Source organism: Hemicordylus capensis, chromosome 1 (genome assembly GCF_027244095.1).
Source record: "Hemicordylus capensis ecotype Gifberg chromosome 1, rHemCap1.1.pri, whole genome shotgun sequence".
NCBI classification, from domain to species: domain Eukaryota; kingdom Metazoa; phylum Chordata; class Lepidosauria; order Squamata; family Cordylidae; genus Hemicordylus; species Hemicordylus capensis.
In genome coordinates this window covers 367,236,011-367,254,839 of record NC_069657.1, presented here as the reverse complement: position 1 = coordinate 367,254,839, position 18,829 = coordinate 367,236,011, and the positions used below count along the sequence as shown (strand labels likewise).

The following is an 18,829-nucleotide window of genomic DNA, read 5'->3' as shown; positions in this document are numbered from 1 at the left end:
GTGCTGGAACTTGAATTTTCAATTACGTACCTACTTCTGTCCTCCACCAATCTGCCTGCCTGCTCCAGAACCTAACTGGAACTCCTCTGTTTTTCCCTAAAGCTTCCTGAGACCTCACAGATTCTTCAGTACTGTTGAAGCTACGTGGTCACCCTCTTGTGGTTTTACTTAGCAAAATGATCCTCAGGACCAACACACACATTTCCACAGTTTTCTCTTGCTTCAAAAGGAGGAATTAGCATTCTGGAGTTTATAACAAGATCATTTTGTCAGGCACATCCAGGGATGCAAAGCAAGTACAATTTTTGCAGCAAAGGCACATCATGAATGCAAACTAAAGAACATTTTTTAAAAAAAGTTGAACATTACAAATCTGACTGCCCCACCTAACAGTGAAATATGCACAGCTAACTTATTAATTCAAATTCATTCCTCATTTACATATGTTATTAGACCTCCTATTCAGTGGGGTTTTAACCAACAATCCAACAGCAAGGGAAAGGCCATTGTCCAGTGGTAGAGCATGTGTTTTATATACAGACTTTACAGAGGACCCCAGCTTCAAACTCTGGCACCTCAGGTAAAGGTGTTCAGATAGCAGATCTCTGCCTGAGATCCTGGAGAACTGCTGACATCCAGAGTAGGCTGTACAGGGTGTGGTGGAACATTGCCCAGATCAGTAGAAAGCCAGCTTCATATGTTCCTAGGTAAGGCTATCCATAGCTGGGTTGCTCAATACACAACTGTGAACGCATGATAGCAACACTAAGCACTTTTACTTTTTCTATCAAAACAGAGGCCACACCTTCCATGCTCACTACATCAAGATCCCTACATCAGACCCTGCCCCTTCTAATGGAGCAAAGAGGCACCTTTTAAAAGTAGTGATTCTCTTTATTTAGCAGGGGTAGAGCAACTGGCCCTATCCACCCCCCAGCATAGTACCCCTCCAGTGACTGCTCTTGGTGTCTATATTACGGTTTGGTTGTTTTTTTAAGATTGTGAGCCCTTTCCGGACAGGGATCCATAATATTATTATTATTTCTCTGTGTAAACCGCTTTGGAAACTTTTGTTGAAAAGCGGTATATAAGTATTTATTGTACTAGACCACAAATATGGTCCCAACTCAGAGAGTGCATGTGTTGCAGTGGATAGAGTGGAGAGCTTGAACCAAAAGGAGCTGGATTCAAATCTCATAGCAGCCATTAAGCTTTCTGGGTGACCAAATGGAATCCTGGGCTACCTAAATATGCTCGTTCAGGCTGCCATGTTTTTCTTAGAATGTATGCTGTAAATTCTACCACTAAACATCCATTTCACCACCTTAGAGTCATCATACCCCGACACACCGCAAGCCCACATACTCAAAGTACTAAATAAAATATTGTCTATATGATACATTCAAGGTGGAAAAGAGGCAAGGATGAACCCCACCTTCAGGATCTTATCTTCATTTTTAATTTGCACCCATCTCAAAGTGTTCTCCATGGTCCTGAAATGGTAAGGACAAATCTCAAACAAACCATAAGAAAACTGCCTTCGCACTTTAATGTTGTGGCAGGGAATACAGTGAAGTTAGCAAGGACAAATAAAATAGACAAAATAAAAATTCCTGCCATGGAAAAGGAAAAAAGACTATGGCTTTCCCAAAGGGTATTCTAATAACAACAGAACAATAACTACTACAACAATACTATTTCTTTAACACGTTTCCTATCCACTCAAAGGATTTTGTGTATCCTAATCCTGACAACAGCCCTGTAGCGTGTGCCAGTATTTATCATCCCAGTATACAGACAGGGGACAGACTGAAAGAGCAGCTTGCCTAAAGCCATCCAACAAGTCCACGAATGAGGTGAGATATGAATTGGGAATTTCCTCTCCCAGAGCTTGTTCTTAATCATGATGCTGTATTAGCTCTCAGCTAGAATTTCACAAAACAAACATAACATAACATATTCTTAAATTGTAAGGTGCTCTGAGGAAGAGGTTGCTGGGATTTGTCTTGCTTTTGTATTTCATTTATATCAGGTTTCTCTTTTACCAAAAAAAAAAAGGGGGGGGGCCATTTTGAAAAAGATTGCCTTCTTTGTAAAAAGAAGACAGAAGAAAATCAAATATGAATAAAGCTAGCAAATCCCAGGAACCTTGTTATCCCAAATTCTTTAAAATCTGGTGTGAGCAGTTATGAATTGGGACATTTCTCCATCCCTTCACAATGCTGACACCTAGTAAATATGTTATTTTTTAGCACCCAGGAATTTGAATTATCTTTTCCCAGCCTTTAATGCTCACAAATAAACACCATCAGTTTTGCAAATATATCCTGGTTTTTATCAAACATCAATTACAATCTCACATACTACTGTTGATAGAAGTCACACTGAAATCAGTGGGTAGCATCCACAAAGTAAGTTTGCCATGTCTAGGTGTTAATTGTGATTAATTTGTCTCATTGATTTCAACTGTAGTTAGTTATGACTAACTAGTCTGGATGCTGCCCAATGCGATCTACTTCTGAATAAAAAGTGACTAGGTTTTCCACCAAGAATGTATGTCTTAAGGCAAAAGATCCCTTATAATCGGCGGGGCACTCCTGACACCTTCACATTTGTATTGCACATCTCCCACTACCTTTTAAAGCACTGGCTCTGTGCATTACTTGAGTTCCTCTGCTCCTGCACTTCTCTTTCGCCTATATCCTGTACCCCATTTCTTAATCTAGACTTACTTCTTTCTTCTCTCTCACTATTGTTCTGCTAGCTCACTGCCTTCCCCCCTCCCTTTTCCTTTATTGGGTGGGCTATGTAGGCCATCATCTCGATTGTCATTTGACTTTTTTCTATTGTTTAATGAGATTAATAAAAATCTTCATAAGGGGGGGGAAAGGAGAGTCATTCAGGCAGAATGGTTAGGTTCAGGCAGCTGTGCCTAAACTTTTCTTTCTAGACTGCAGGCTATCTGGCAGGGAAGGTTAGTTTGAGTTTTTCTGCACATTTATTTAAGCATTGGGGAAAATATTATAGTTGTACATAGATTTTTGCACAGCTTCATTCTATTTGTTTTTGGTTGGGTGGGCTTTGCTTTTATTTTATTTATATACCTCTTGCCTTTATATTTTCTTGCATTCCTCTGCAGCATGTGGCTTGGCTAACTTTCCCCAACCACCAAGCTTGATGAAGGAAAATCTTAATGAAAGAACTTGACATGAGCTCTCTAGTTCAGTCCTCTTCTCTGTCTGTGGCCCTCTACATCCTGGGGGAAATACATTAATATGCAAGATAAATAATCCATGGTGGAGGATCCTGCCTTGAGGCTGGGGCTGAATATAATTATCATTGGGTTGCTTTTAATGTTCTAATTCCATGTATTCTTTTTTAAGCGGTCAGGTAAGAAAATAATCAATTTGAGTGCAAGAAGTAAGAACTCTGTATATGAATTGTTCAGGCAGGATCAGACTTACGGCTCATCTGAGGGACCAAGATACTACCAGCAAATAAAAACTGTATTATGACTGTACTCTTCCTAATATAACAATATTTTAACTGAATGAATTCCAAAGAGGAAGCTATGTTAGTCTGTAACAACAAATACAAGAAAGAATCCTCAGGCATTTAAAGAACAACAGTTTTAGGTTTGTATAAGGCTGCAATCTTATACAAACTTACTTAGGAGTAAGGGCCATTGCACATAGTTAGGCTTACTTCCAAGTAAACATGTATCAAGGTGTTACTGGGGCTTAAACCTTTGTGAACCTTCAAAATTTCAAGCCACAAGACTTTTTGTTCCCACATTAGTTTGAAGTAAGGCTCTTTTTTTACCCCAATTAACCTACTTCTTAGAAGAAAAGCAGGATACTATATACATAAAAGAATGTATTACAAGCATGTAATCATCTCTAGAGTTGATAACTATAGTAGACTATACAGTGGTACAGGCTACATATTTTGATGCCGTGCATTAAAATCTCATTAAACAGGGAGGCTTTTTAATTTATCATCTTAAATTTCACACATTACTCTTGAAAAAATTGACATTTAAAGCCCATCTTGCCAGTGTCTGTGTCTGATGCTCCAAACCCCAGCTGAATATAAACACTTACAAAACCACAAATTTAAGAGCATAGCAAGTGGCTCAAGAGAGGGTATGCCTTGGGCAGATGGCAAAATTGGCTTGCCAATACAGCATACAGTACTTTTTTTTTTTTTTGGTAAAGTGGCAAGGGGAGACAGACAGTTCTCTCTGAATCATCCTTTGCAATCCATTGGCTATATAGTTAAAGTATTTCTGTACTTTTCAGAAGAATATCACTGAATGCAGATGACAACTGAACTTGTGCAAGTGTACCAGCAAATGAAAGAGAGGGGAAAGCAAATTACTACCTTTTCTTTCTTGAAAGGAAAGAGAGTTAGAGACAAATACACAGGGTTAGAAAGAACTGCTCATTAAGCTGGAGTTGAGAATGTATGCATGCATGTATGACATTGTCTGGTTAAGCAGTAGCAGACAAATCTCACAAAGGAACACCCTCTTGGTTACTGTATTCTCTTCCAAGTTTTTGGATATAAGCCTTACTGATCCAGAATATCAATCATGCAAGGGTTAGTATCATTTGGAAGATGAGAAAACACGAAACCTAAAATAACGACATCGAAATATGACCAGCGTTTCTATAGGTCTGGCACTACTACACAGGTAAATGAAGTCAGTATTTTTCAGACTACACCTAAAGCTGTTTTCCCTCCCCTTTCTTCCTCCCACAAACCTGAAAGCTACCAGCAGGCACCTCTTAGCAATGCTGGATATGCCCACTCCAAGCTATGTTACAAAGGAGAGTTAAAAATCAAGGGTCCTCAGATGATGACAAGTAGGGAGGAATTACAGGGAAGATGTTTTAGAAGAGGTAAAGAATTATTTGCTGCAAACCCGTCGCACACACGTAAAACAAAGAGGCTTCATTCCAGGCATTGCCTTCTCTCCTAGGTATCCTACCAGCATCCAGGCTGGCAGACTAGAGACAAACACACACAAAATCAGGTGGTCCATCAGAACAAAAGAAGAGCGCAGCGCAGAAGCCACCTGGCTTCGTGCAACACACACACACACACCATCTTCCCACCCATCCACCGCCCCCGACTCGAATCACTTCCACTCATATCTCTGAGCAGCCTGCATTTGCCGGCCGGCCGCCAGCCACTCCACCCCCCACCCTTTTTTAAACCATGGGAAATCTCTGAACAAGAAATACTCCTGCCTTCCACACAAGGCGGGGCGGGCGGGGGGGACTTCTAGGCACCAACATCAGCAGTCTTCTCCCGCCTATACACACAGATCCTGCATCCTCCTCTGGGGAGGGAAGCGCACAGCACCACAAGGAAGGGGATAGGATGCGCGGGGGGAGGGGGGGCGAGAAAGGGGGAAGCTCCAGTTTCCAGCCAGCAGCTCATCGAGGTGGGTGGCTGCGATTCAATGGCGGGGCGCGTGGGGCGGTGGGGGGGGAGGCCAACTCCTTACCTCTCCAGGGCGCAGCGGACCAGACAGGCAGCCCTGTGTAAGGCTTCCTGGCTTCCAGCCTGCCGTCGCTCGCTCCTCCCGACAAGCTCAGCGTCCAAAGCCTGTCTGTGTGGCTCCGTCTCTCGGTCGTGCTGCTGCTTGGGCCTGACTCCCCTTTCACGTGACGCAGCCACATGACCCAACATGTTACTCCCCCCGCCCTCCGCTGCTCTGTTCTCTGCTCTTCTGCACGAGCAGCCGTAGGCGAAGGAACGAAACCACAAGCCATAGTGGGAGGCAAGGCTGGGATCAGCACCCCCCCCCCATAACTGTATGGAGTGGAGGAGCGGCGGGGAGGAGGAGGACTGCCCCGGTCCTTCGCTTCAGGCAGGGAGATGGAGCCTGGGAGGAATAGTCGGAGCCTGGGAGGAATGCAAGATCTCATTCCAGCTCCACCTTTGTTGGAGCAAGTTGCTCACTTGGAGCTCTCCAGGGTCCTGCAGCCCCAACTGCCCCAGGGTTCTTGACTGTGGGAGGGGACAGGCTCTACCTCTCGTTTTAATTAAGTCCTAGAGAGACGATGGCAAACGCCTAAATCGGGCAGCAGCGGTCGCCGGTATAGGAAGATGCTGAAAGGCATCATCTCATGCTGTGCGGGAGGAGGCAATGGTAAACCCCTCCTATAGTCTACCAAAGACAAACACAGGGCTCTGTGGGCACCAGGAGTCAACACTGACTCGACGGCACACTTTACTTTAGGGAGACAATGGAAACGATCAACCAGTGCTTGATAGCAGTAAGGACCTGGATGTGTAGGATGAGGGGCATAGCAAGGTTGGAGAGGGCCCAGAGACAAGAATTTAAAATGGGCCCTCCCTCACTGAAGCTCAGCTGATGAAGTAAAGAAAATCTTAAATGGGGCTCAATAGTGATAACAAAAAACATAGTGTGTATATGTGTGTGTGTGCGCGCGCCCGCGTGCCACAATAGAACATCATCCTAAATTATTATTTTTTTAAGGTTTTGTAAATTGTGGATGATGCAAGTCATTTAATGGTACCAGAGAAAGGCATGCTGTTCTGGTAGCTCCAGGTCTTAACACTCACATCAATTTCGGAGGATGAATACAACTGAAGGAAGGTGGGTGCGTGGCTGGGGGAGTCATCATGTGACTTGCCTCGGGGGGGCCCCAATCTGTTTCTCCAGATGTTGCTTGAAGTGTTACAAAATTCTGTGAAACTGGTTTGAGCAAAGACTTGATGGGATATAAAAATTAATAGATTTAACGTATATGTGCAGGCTATGACCACTTAGTTTGAGATACTCCACTCTCAAATGTACATACCTTTAATCTCCAGACCTCATGGCTGACCTAGTGCTACAGTTTCATTGGATCAATTTGCATGTAGCATTTTGAATATTAGTTTGCCCAGTCAAGTTTTGCCTCATTTGCACTGAATCCAAGCAGAATTCTCTTTCTGCTGGTTAGGGAGTGAGTATGGAGTCCTTACTCATCATAAACAAACACGGTACTGCTTTTTCGTATTTGTATGGTTTTTATTCTTAATTGATTTTAATAGTTTAATGTGATTTGTATGGAGTTATATTCTTGTTAACTTGGGATGAATAGCCTTGGGATAAATTTTATGAAAGGCAGTATGTATCAGAGGCGTAACTATAGGGGGGGCAGGGGGCACATGCCCCGGGCGCCATCTTTTCTGGTCACATGGGGGGCGCCGCCATGACCAATTTTTTTTTAATTTTTTGTTAATACAAATGTTTCCTGCTCAGTGCAGCAGCGCTGCAGCAGTCAAGGAAGCACGTCAGTGCCCCCTTCCCCACGAGCGGTCCCTTCCATGCCACCTGCGCCCCCCCATTGCTTTGCTGGCACCTGGCGGCCAGTCAGTGGCATGGATTGGCGGCCGCGGCGGCCGCTTGTGAGGAAAAACCTAAGTATAATGTAGTATGTTGGGGGGGGCGGGGGGGGCGCCATTTCAGTGCTTGTCCCGGGTGCCGTTTTCCCTAGTTATGCCTCTGGTATGTATATCAAATAAATAAATAATTTATTTCCTCCTTCCTTCACTGACACACACTGGATCCCAGTTCCTTCTCTCAGATCCTACCTGGCTATTCATATCCCACTGGTCCTCTCTCTTCTATTCTAGTTTTTCACTGTTTTGAAACAAACATAGTATGTAGTCTAGCATACCATATGTTAGCACTTCTGTCAACACTGAAGTAAGCAAGCACTACTTTCAAGTACGGTTCACAGAAGTGTACCCATTTCCCTGATAAAAGGGGGGGGGGAAATCAGCATTCATATCCACGCCTAGTGAGACACAGGAAAGTTGTGAATCTCAGTACAGATCCGCATACCTGTGATATGATATAAGCTCTTTAGTACATACAAGTGATTTGTTTTGTTTGACTCATGGGACTGGGAGTTATTTGTGAGTACCCTCCTATGAAAGAAAAGAGAACTGTTAGAAGCCACTCTGAGCTGGTGTCTGCAAGCTAACAGATCAAATAATTGCAAGAAGTTGATGGTTTTCACAGTACAGTCTGTTTGTGGTGAATTTCCGGAACATGAATTTCCTGGTCAAGGCTTTTTGACTGAGGGTAAAACAATGCTTGTAGAGACAAGCTAGAACTATAACCTTGGGCACCTATAAAAATAGGTAGTCTTTGTCTTATGAAAGCAGCTCTGTGGGAAGCAGGCAGGTGTGGAGCTTAGGGTGGGTGGATTACTGAGCAGGTTCCTATAACTGATCCTGTTTTAAACCCATGAAGAATACGGATGTAAATGAATGCCGCTAATTATTTCTCACATCTCAGAGACTATTTTTCCGTCAACTGTTAAACTATGTTGTGTGTATTTCCTGTTGCAGGTGGTTCTGTATTGGTGGTAGAGGTTCACCTAAAAGAGAAATTGCATAGGGAACAGCACTGCTTTCTTCTTTAAAAAGAGCTCTGCACCTTTGATGTCAGTAATTACTGTTCCAATCTACACATTCATCTCATACCTATTTGCATGCTTGTCAAACAACATTCCTGTACAAATGGCAGGTTCAAAGGTATAGCAGCAGCTGAGGTTGCTACAGCCCAAGCATGCTCTCCCCCCCTCCCCGCCCATCCATATGCAAGCCTTTACTTCCACTCTAGCTTCCGAAATACCAAGATTTGTTGGGTCATCCAAACCCACCAGTCTTGACATATCCCTATTTCCCTCAGGGAACCTGATATCCGTAACTTCAGATCCAAGTTAAGATCAGAAGAAAGTAGGGCAGAATGTGCAGAGATTAGCGGGTTTAGATGACATGAACCATCTCTGCATATCAGAAGCTGGAATGGCTCAAATGGGGATAGGGGTGAGTGGGGGACATGCGCTGCCAGGGTGGTAGCAACCTTAGGTGCCACTATACGTCTGAACCCAACCCAAGGAAAGGCGGGGAAACTGCCATGCTTAACAAGCATCTTGTTAACAAGCATCACAGTTGAAAAGGACTGAAGGATAGAGAGGCAGCTATTGATAAGAGTGCAGATGGAGCAAACGACATGGGTAAAGGGTTAGAGGAAACATATGCCAATAGAAGGATCATGAATGTCTTGCTAAAGGTAGATCTACAGCCATAAGATAAATACCATTCGTATAATTGATTTTAAAATGAAGCATTCTCCCTGTCAGCTACTGAGAATATTATTCCAAAATCACTTATTTTTGTCTCTGAGGAAGAGACTGTGAGCTCAGAATGCACCAGGCAGATATGATTTAGGCATCTACAATTTTACTGGAGCAGTCTGCAGTTTAAAATCCAGGGATGTGCCCGAATAGGCTTCGGCACTGGCGGGGGTACTACTTTAAGGGCGGGGGAGGGTGTACTCACCCCCCCCGCCATGTTTCCCCCGCCGGCGCTCTCCAAATTTCAAGCCCCTCGGGCGGCAGCGTTCCTTCCTGCCGCCCCGTTCCCCCCGTCGGCTGGAAGTGGCCGGAAGTCACGAGCGCGCGGGTGCCCGTTGTGCGTGCATGCGCACAGCAGGTGGGCGGGCACGTGCACGCACGACGGGCGCACGCACGCTCGCGACTTCCGGCCACTTCCGGCCGACGGGGGGAACGGGGCGGCAGGGAGGAACGCTGCTGCCCCGAGGGGCTTGAAATTTGGAGAGCGCCGGCGGGGGAAACGCGGCGGGGTGTGTGTGAGTACACCCTCCCCCGCCCTTAAAGTAGTACCCCCGCCAGTGCCGAAGCACCGAATCCTGCCCCAGCGCCAAAACGTTTCGGAGGCCTTCACAATGGTCTCCGAAACGTTTCGGGCACAAGCCTATTAAAATCCTTCCAGCTTTTGGGGACTTCTCTTTTTTCTTCTGGCTCACATAGGTAAGGACCCTCAGGAGCCCAAGAGAGGGAAGGAGCAAAAACCAAGGGAATGACAGAGCAGAGCCAGCTAGGAAAAGGAGCCAGGGTTAGGATGTGCTCACCCACTCAGCTTCAACCTACCTTTATGGCCATATTTCCCAGGACAGTGCCTTCAGTGACTCTTGCTGGTATCTATTTTGTGTTTCTTTATAGATTTTGTGAGCCCTTTGGGGACAGGGATCCATCTTATTTATTTGTTATTTCTCTGTGTAAAATGCCCTGAGCCATTTTTTTGGAAGGGTGGTATAGAAATTGAAAAAATAAAATTAATAACAATAATAACAGACTGACTACAAACAAAGGCATGACAAGGTAGCAGGGATGATACACTGGAACATCTGCAAAAAATACAAGCTACCTGTAGCCAAGAATTGGTGGGACCATCAAATTGAAAAAGTTGAAGAAAATGAAGGTGTAAAAATATTATGGGACTTCCGACTACAAACAGACAAACATCTGCCACACAATACACCAGATATAACTGTAGTCGAGAAGAAAGAAAAACAAGTCAAAATAATCGACATAGCAATACCAGAGGATAGCAGAATAGAAGAAAAAGAAATAGAAAAAAAATCACCAAATACAAAGATCTACAAATTGAAATTGAAAGGCTGTGGCAGAAAAAGACCAAAATAATCCCAGTGGTAATTGGTGTCCTGGGTGCAGTTCCAAAAGACCTTGAAGAGCACCTCAACACCATAGGGGCCACAGAAATCACCATCAGCCAATTACAAAAAGCAGCTTTACTGGGAACAGCCTATATTCTGCGATGATATCTATAACAACAGCAATAACATTGACAATAAAATTCAGCCATCCTAGGTCCTTGGGAAGGACTCGATGTCTGGATAAAACAAACCAGTCAATAACACCTGTCTGACTGTGTAAATAAATAAATAATAATAAACCATTTAGCATGGGACTTTGCAGCTAGGGATGTGCGAACTTGCTCGAGGTTGAGCTGGTTTGCCATCAAACCAGGCCAGTTCAATGGCACACCCTCGAACCAAACCAGGCCTGGTTCAACCTTGAGCCAACCACCCCACCAGGCCGGCTTGGGGGTTCTACAACAACAATTTTTTTAATTAGAATTTTTGCTTTTATTAGTCATAGAAATAAAATCGGTTACATCTCTGAGACTGACATAATCATACATGAATTAGAGCAATGACTCATCCACAGCAGGGAAAGCAAGTGAAAAGAAAAAGACTTGTGCAGAGTAATAATTTTTAAGTATACTTGAATGAGTTAAGATAATCTGTAAGAAATGGGCGCGGGGCGGGGGGTACATCTAAAAAATTAAATCTAATTGTCAGAGAAAAAAAGAACCTCAAACCTCCCGTAGAACTCTCACCTTGGCTTCAAAAGAATGATTTAAAACATAAAAATTCAATGGAGAAGAAAATGTAAGCGTTAAAACACAAATTCTGCCATAAGAAAAAGGTACATATATTGTGAATACGGAACCGCATATCCACCAGTATTTTATAATCAACATTCCCATCTTGTCCCCAGATATGCAAGTGACAGAAATCAGTTAAACCTTCAGCAGTCCCATTCTTCATTTAGCAAACAACAAACCAGAGAGATAAATGCAAAGATATTCTTTCACGAAGAGATAGACTAACTTCAGCCAAAACTGGTGTCTATAACCTCCTACTGGGAGAATAGGCTATCAAGCTATGACACCGAGATCTCTCCCCATACATACATGTAATCCTTTTCAGTTTCCTTCTGGTTGTTTGCATCACAAGCAGAGAACAAATTTTTAAGGGAAATTCGGCAGGCGCGGGGGAGTCTCCAACAGTTTCCGCTCCCCTGACCAGCTCCCTCCAGGTCTTTTTAGGGCCGTTTCGGCCTGTTTGGGGGCCTTTTCTGCTCTCTCCCTGCTCACAGTGGCCATTTTGAAGGCTGCCACACATGCGTGACCCAGGCACACAAATGGCCAGTTCATATGCGCAGCAACCTTCAAGACTGGGAGGAGGCAGAAGAGAGCGGGAACTGTTGGAGACCCTCCCATGGCCTTGTCAGTACCTCCTCCGGAGGCCGCCGGACCCAGTGGTAGGTTTTCTTTTAAAATTTGTTGTTGTAGAACTCCCTGCCTCCTCGAGCTGGACCCAAACTGGTTCGGCCTCAAGCTGAACTGGGGCCCGACCTGATGAGCACGGAACCAAACTGGGCCTGGTTCGGTTCAATTTGAACTGAACTGGGCTTCCCTGTTCCATGCACACCCCTATTAACATATACATCCTCTTTTTACAAGGCGAAAGAGATGCAAAAACTTGTTGGTGACTAGGAGAGGGGAAAGGGGAAGTAAGAAAGGTGACAGCAGAAGAAGCGAGGGGCAGCAGGCTGGCAAGTGGGGTGGTGCTAGTGGCATTGGGCAAGGTCCCTCCACTTGCCACACCACTGCACACTCACTAGTTGAGATAACTGCCTTACCCCCATCTCATGACAGGCCTGCTCCTGTCTGAATCTAATGCAAATAAAATTTCATTAGATGACCCTAAGTTCTAGTATTCTGCGAGAGGAGGTAAAAATTCTTTTTAATTCTTTATACCCCTACAGTGTTCCCTCTAACAGGGATTCCCAGATGTTGTTGATACAACTCCCGTAAACCCCGAGCAAAAGCTATTGCAGTTGGGGATTCTGGGAGTTGCAATCAACAATATCTGGGAATCCCTGTTGGAGGGAACACTGAACCCCTAAAATGATCATTTAGTAGTCTTCTTTCCAAATGAAAAACCAAATTCAGCTGCTTGAGCCTTTCTTAATAGGGATAGTGCTCCAATCCTTTGATAATTTGGGTTGCCACTTTCTAAACCTTTTTCAGCTCTATTATATCCTGAGATGGGAGTACTAGAACAAATGCAGCTGAATCATCCATTTTTTAAAAAGTATTGTTAACCCCTTCCAAGCAGTCAGTCTATCTTTTTCACTACCATCACAAACTGAATTGGCTTTTCAATGAGCTGGTCAGTGACCACCATGACCCGCAGTTCACCTTTTTGGGTAGTTGCAGCCAGTTCAAACCCCATCAAGCATGTATAGGGCGGGCTCACATGTAACAGCAGTGCCCAAGGTTTGCGCAAGTGCCTGCAGCCCCTGAAGCATGTGCTCCCTACCAGCACCACTCCTGCATAGGCCTCAACATACTTTCCAGGTTCTGATATGCCCGGATTGGTGGGTTTGGATATAATGATCAATCTTGAAATATCTAAACCCGGAAAGGAAGTAGAAGCTCGTGAGGTGATAGGAGAAAGCATGCACTCCTGGGATTGTGGGTGCTCATGTGAACCGTCCCATAGAAAGCTAGGGATTTTTTTGCCCCCATGTGCACCACTTTTAACTTACACTTATTTGTCATTCTGTTCAACTCAATTTGGAGAGATGCTTCTGGAGTTCTTCACAGTGCTTTAGAGTTTAGACTATCCCATCCTAAACAATTTGGTGTCATCTGTGAATTTGAAAAACCTATCCTCATGCCAAGAAGGTTTTGATGAGGGGCTCTGTCAAAAGCTTTCAGGAAGTCCAAGACTATAATGTCCAGAAATTACTCCTATTCTACATACTTGACACTCAAGTTCTGAAAGGTCAATGAGATAGGACTTCCATTTGAACAAGCTATGCAGATTCATTTTCAGCAAATTTTGTCAGTATGTTTAACAATGCTAGTTCTAGAAACACTTTCTGCCAATTTAACTGGGATAGTTCAATATCCCAAATTCCCACGGCAAAAATTGATCTGACAGTGGCTATCATCTAGTCCTTTGGTGAGGAGGCTGATTTTAACAATGTGGCATACCTTTTGTTAAACAATTCATATCTGATTTCTTGAAACACTCCTAGACAAAAACCATCAGGTCCTGGTGAATAATTAATATGTAATTTGTCAAACTCTAAAACTTCTCCTTTCTCAACTCTATTGGCACAGTCATAAGAGTACCCCAGTTTTGTCTTTTTAATGCTACTTTTTTGTCTTGAGATCAGAGCAAATTAAGTACATTCAAATAAACATTTGGAAACTGAGTCCGTGCAACTCAGATTTAGCTGTACTATGATGTCATTATTCCACTCTTGTTATTTGGGGATGCTTAAACAAAAAGCAATGGGCTGCATCCTAACCTATGCTCACGTAAGCACAAGCAAACTGCCCTGCCACTCCCACCAAAGCAGCCACTTGGTTAGAGATCCTGAAGAGTGGGAATGGGATAGGTTGCAGGGAACCTGTAGGAGGAGCAATTTCCCCGGACCAGCCACATCTTTATGTAAGCTCCTGTCATATAATGTACATTACAAACATACTGCACTGGTTCTCATATATGAAGGACTGAGCCTGCCTGTACACTACATCTTTGAAAACCTTTCTCTCGGTGAAGTGAGCCAGGCAACAACTGGGAAGAGGCCCTTCTCTGCTGGGACACCTTGCTTGTGGAATGTTCTTCCCAGGGAGGCTCATCTAGTGCTTTACCTTATTGTTTTTTTTCAGCACCAGACCAATACCTTTTTCTTTTCCCAGGCATTTAATCTGCAGAGAATATTGTTTTAATTGCCACCATTTTATTCTGCTATTTACTTTATTATTTACTGTTCCAGCTGTTATTTCGGAAGCCACCCTGAAAGTTACTTACATGTAAAGGAAAACAAATATGAAAACAAAGCTTCCTAATCTGTCATTGGCTGTTGTCAAAGACAGACCTTTGCTCTGTCCTATATAAGCTTTTGATATCAACCAGCTCTTGATAAAACACAAGTCCCCCAACTGAGGTTGAATTTGGACATAACACCGAACCAATGGTCCAATGGGCCCACAGTTCTGCTCCACCCCCACCCCCCATGTGCTTACCTGTCCGAATTCCGACATAAGTCCCGGCCTCTTCTCTGCAGTCTGCGAGATGGCGGGGGGGGGGCTAGCTGCTGGGCTTCCTCCTTTGATTGATGGACATCTGTGGCAACCAATCAGGATTGAGAGAGGGAGGAACTTCCTTCCCTCAACTCCAGTCCAAGGGAAAGCTGCCTCCATTACTGAATTCAGACATAATGGAGGCAGCTACAAACTTCACACCAAACTAATTTGATGTTCAAATTGGAGTTTGGTGAGTGAACCCGCAGTTTCCCACATTCAGACGTTCAGGTTTGGGGACCTCTGGTTGCTCTGTCTCCTGCTCTCCATGATGTCCGAAACTGGCCTGAGTGTATTCAAGCGCCAGCCATGACAAATGATGTCAGGCTCAACTGGTAGTGTTGTAGTCCAGAGTAATCTGGGAAGGCTACTTTCCAGCTTTTTTCACACACTCCATGTAATACCCGATTATCCGGCTTAATGATTGCTGAGCTGTACATCCTGCCTCACCGAATTAGTTTCCTCTCTTTTGTGTTCTAAGCATAATAATCAGTATATTATAATATAGAACATGACTAACAACACTCTGTCCTTCGTATTAAGATATACTTACAGAAACATAATACCAAGAGTGGATTGGACAGCCCTCTGCAGTCACACAATGCAAGTTGTTATCTTCAGGATCATTGTCCCAAATCAACAGCCTTCCTTTAGGCTTGTATGAGAATATTTTTAGTCTGCTTTTTGGCAGTCTCCAAGCTGGCTAGCAACCTCAACAAAACAACAAAACATAAAGTAATCAGCAGTCACTAACAACAAATATTAAAACCAGCAAGCAAGCAACCCTCACAGGAACAAGAATAAAGTCATGACCACATTATTGAAAGGCATTTCTCAATAAGTACATGTTTAATTGAAGTATGTTCTAGGCTTGTGCCCAAAACGTTTCAGAGGCCATTATGGAGGCCTCCAAAACGTTTCAGCTCTGGGGGCCGTTTTGGTGCTTCAGCACCGGCGGGGGTAGTCCTTTAAGGGTGGGGGAGGTTGCACTTACCCCTCCCGCCGCATATCCCCCACCGGTGCTCCGTCACTGTTAAGCCCCTCGGGGCGGCAGCGTTCCTCCCTGCCGCCCTGTTTCTGTCATCGGCCAGAAGTGGCCGGAAGAAGCAAGCGCGCGTGCACCCGCTGCGGGCGTGCACGCAGGCCGATGACAGAAACGGGGCGGCAGGGAGGAACGCTGCTGCCCCGAGGGGCTTAACAGTGACAGAGCGCCGGCAGGGGATATGCAGTGGGAGGGGTAAGTGCACCCCCCCGCCCTTAAAGGACTACCCCCACCAGTGCCGAAGAAACTTCGTGCACATCCCTAGTATGTTCACCAAAAAAGAAGGGGGCAACTCAGATCTCTTGCAGTAGAGGGTTCCATAGCCTGAGCCCCACTACTGACAAGGCCTCGGCCCTCATACCCACCACAAATCAGATGGTGGCAGGTCAAATAATAGAACTCCTCTAAAGTTCTAGGGCGGGCATTAGGTAGCTTGGGTCTACTGATCGCTCCCAGGCCAATCTGAAGTAACCCTGGACTTTCCTTCTCCTTCCTTTTCAGCCAATACTGCAAATCTGATTGGCTGACTGAGTGTGGGAATGGCTGAGCCATTTTTAATCTCTCTCTCCCTCCTTCTTCTAGTGATCGGGGTTGCTTTCATTTTATCTCCTATTAATTGATCTCCAGTTTCTTCTCATATAAAGCAGCCTCTCTTGCTCCTCTCCTGTTTTGCAGCAACATTCTCTGGGAATTCAGGTTTTGATGGTAAAATTCCTTGTTCTGTCAATGTATGTTTTTGTACAAACTGCTATTTCTGTGACTGGCTCTGCCTCCTCCAGCAGAAGTCATTTTGTGACCGACTCCACCTTCCCAGGCTGTCCTTTTGTGCTCCCAAGCAGAAGCGTATCTAGGGAAAATAGCGCCTAGGGCAAGCACTGAAATTGTGCCCCCTGTCCAAACATCTGACACCCATCTTTCAGATAACTTTACCATAATATCAGCTGAAAAATACAAGTCAAGCTCATTAATCTTTTAATATTTCAAAAACTATTTAGCAGTGGACATAGACCACTGACCAAAAAATGCTGGAAAACTACAAATTTCAGTATGCTGGGGCTCATGAAATACCCAAATACTATGTGGAGGTGTACTTGGAAAACTAAACAGAAGTGCCTGTCTAATTCTCTACTATGCATTGTAGCATCACTATTACATAAGTTTTTTAAATAAATGGAGAATTTGGCTTTTCCCAGATACTCTGAAAATAATTGAAGGATATGCAGAGTAAACTGTGTCACTGCTTGGAATATATTCAAGTATTTCAGAAAGACAGTTAAAATGAGCAAAAGAGAGCAAGAAACTCCCAGTGGGCCTTAATACTAAGGATTTCACACTCATTCAAAGACAAACTCACCATTAATAGCCATATTATTAAGACATCACATTTAACTCACTTATCACAAGAAGCAAAGTAAGAGCAAATGAATACAATCCTAGCTCATAAGCTTCAGCTCAGTATTCACAAGCCCTGATTCTCTGTACATAGTGCCAAACTAAATATGTGTACAGTGACTTATATTAATTTTTTTTTAATTTTGTATACCTGTAGCCCCTTCGGGGGGCTTCCTAAAGGCTGTGGGGGGGTCTGCAAAGGTTCCCCCTCCGCCCGCTGGCCCCTTAGGGCCTCACAGGGACCATTTGAGCATGTGCAGTGGCCATTTTTTAAAAAAAAATTTAAATGGCCACTAAAAACAAAATGGCCACCGTGCATGCTCAAATGGTCTCTGCGAGGCCTGGCCTGGCCTAGGGCCTCATAGAGGCCATTTGAGCATGTGTGGTGGCCATTTTGTTTTTGGTGGCCATTTTTAAAAATAAATTAATTTTGGAAAATGGTACCCCCCTTCAAGTGGCGCCCGGGGCACGTGCCCTGCCTGCCCTACCCTAGATATGCCCCTGCTCCCAAGGCTTTGGCAAGAAAGAAGCAGCAGCTCCCAGAAGCCTTAGGTCTGCCCAACCCAAGACTGAAATGTATAGGCAAGTTTGTAGGGATTAAAATGGCCCTTAGCTATCCAGATCTCAACCATCTTGGTGTTTTAAAAGCTAAATATAGCACTCTGAACTGGGCCCAGATATAGATTGGGAGGCAAAGATGTTGGTGTAATATGTGTCACATGACCACAAAAACAGGCTTCCATTAACAGTCTCTCTGCTGCATTTTGCATCAGCTGACGTTTCTGGACATATTTTCAAATAAAAAATTGTTCCCCATGTAGAACAATAAATCCCAGGGTCTTGTAGCCACACTTCCTTCTTGGTCACTACCACAATTCATGCCCCAATTCTAGTCACCATTGCACTCTTTTTATGAACAGCTAACTTCAGTACTAACTCTTTTTATGAACAGCTAACTAACAGTACTTCAGTACTAACAAAGCAAAGAGTAAATCCCAACGGTATTCAAAGATTCCTTTCACATTCAGCATCTGATTTATTGCTTCATGATGGAAATAAACTCAAGCTTGAATCAAATTATGGGATTGCTGCTTTGGGATATGTAATTGTATAAACCAGCATTCATATCTCCGATATCCTCTTAATAAATTGAAAATAGAAATAAATTTTGGTAAGTTTTGCAAATTTGAGATTTACTAATTTGAGTGATGATTTCCTTCCCACATCAATTGCAGCACTTGCTGAAATGTTGAACAATGAAGTGCATGGACATCCGTCTCCCTTTGATCTGGAGGAAGGACTAAAAAAAAAAAAAAGCTATAAAACTCCAAGTATTTTGCATTAAGACAAATACACCTGCATTTCAGAATTTACTTTGGTGACTTAAAACTCAGCTCTACACAAGTTTGAGCAGTGACACCCACAGATTTTAAAAGCTTGAAATTACTCCAAAGCCGGAGGGAAAGTTTATTATTTAATAATAAAATTCAGATTTGTAAGTATTTCAATATCAAAATAAATATTTGAAGTCTGAAATATTTTCTTCTATATTAACTTCTTCTCCTAAAGAATAGGGAATGTACC

The 18,829-nt window shown here is 43.8% G+C and overlaps 1 protein-coding gene across 3 annotated transcripts in view; it reads right to left on the bottom strand.

Annotated features, from left to right (window-relative positions):
* TULP4 (TUB like protein 4) overlaps positions 1 to 14,789 on the bottom strand; it is a 179,916-nt gene extending 165,127 nt beyond the window's left edge. For 2 of the 3 annotated variants that reach the window (XM_053294152.1, XM_053294143.1), the window contains exon 1: positions 5,516 to 5,658. The gene's annotated coding sequence lies outside the window, so the exon portion shown is untranslated. Of the gene's footprint in view, positions 1 to 5,515; positions 5,659 to 14,754 lie in introns of those variants that run through there. The other variant, XM_053294183.1, reaches the window with a different exon arrangement.
* Between the last annotated feature and the right edge of the window lie 4,040 nt (positions 14,790 to 18,829).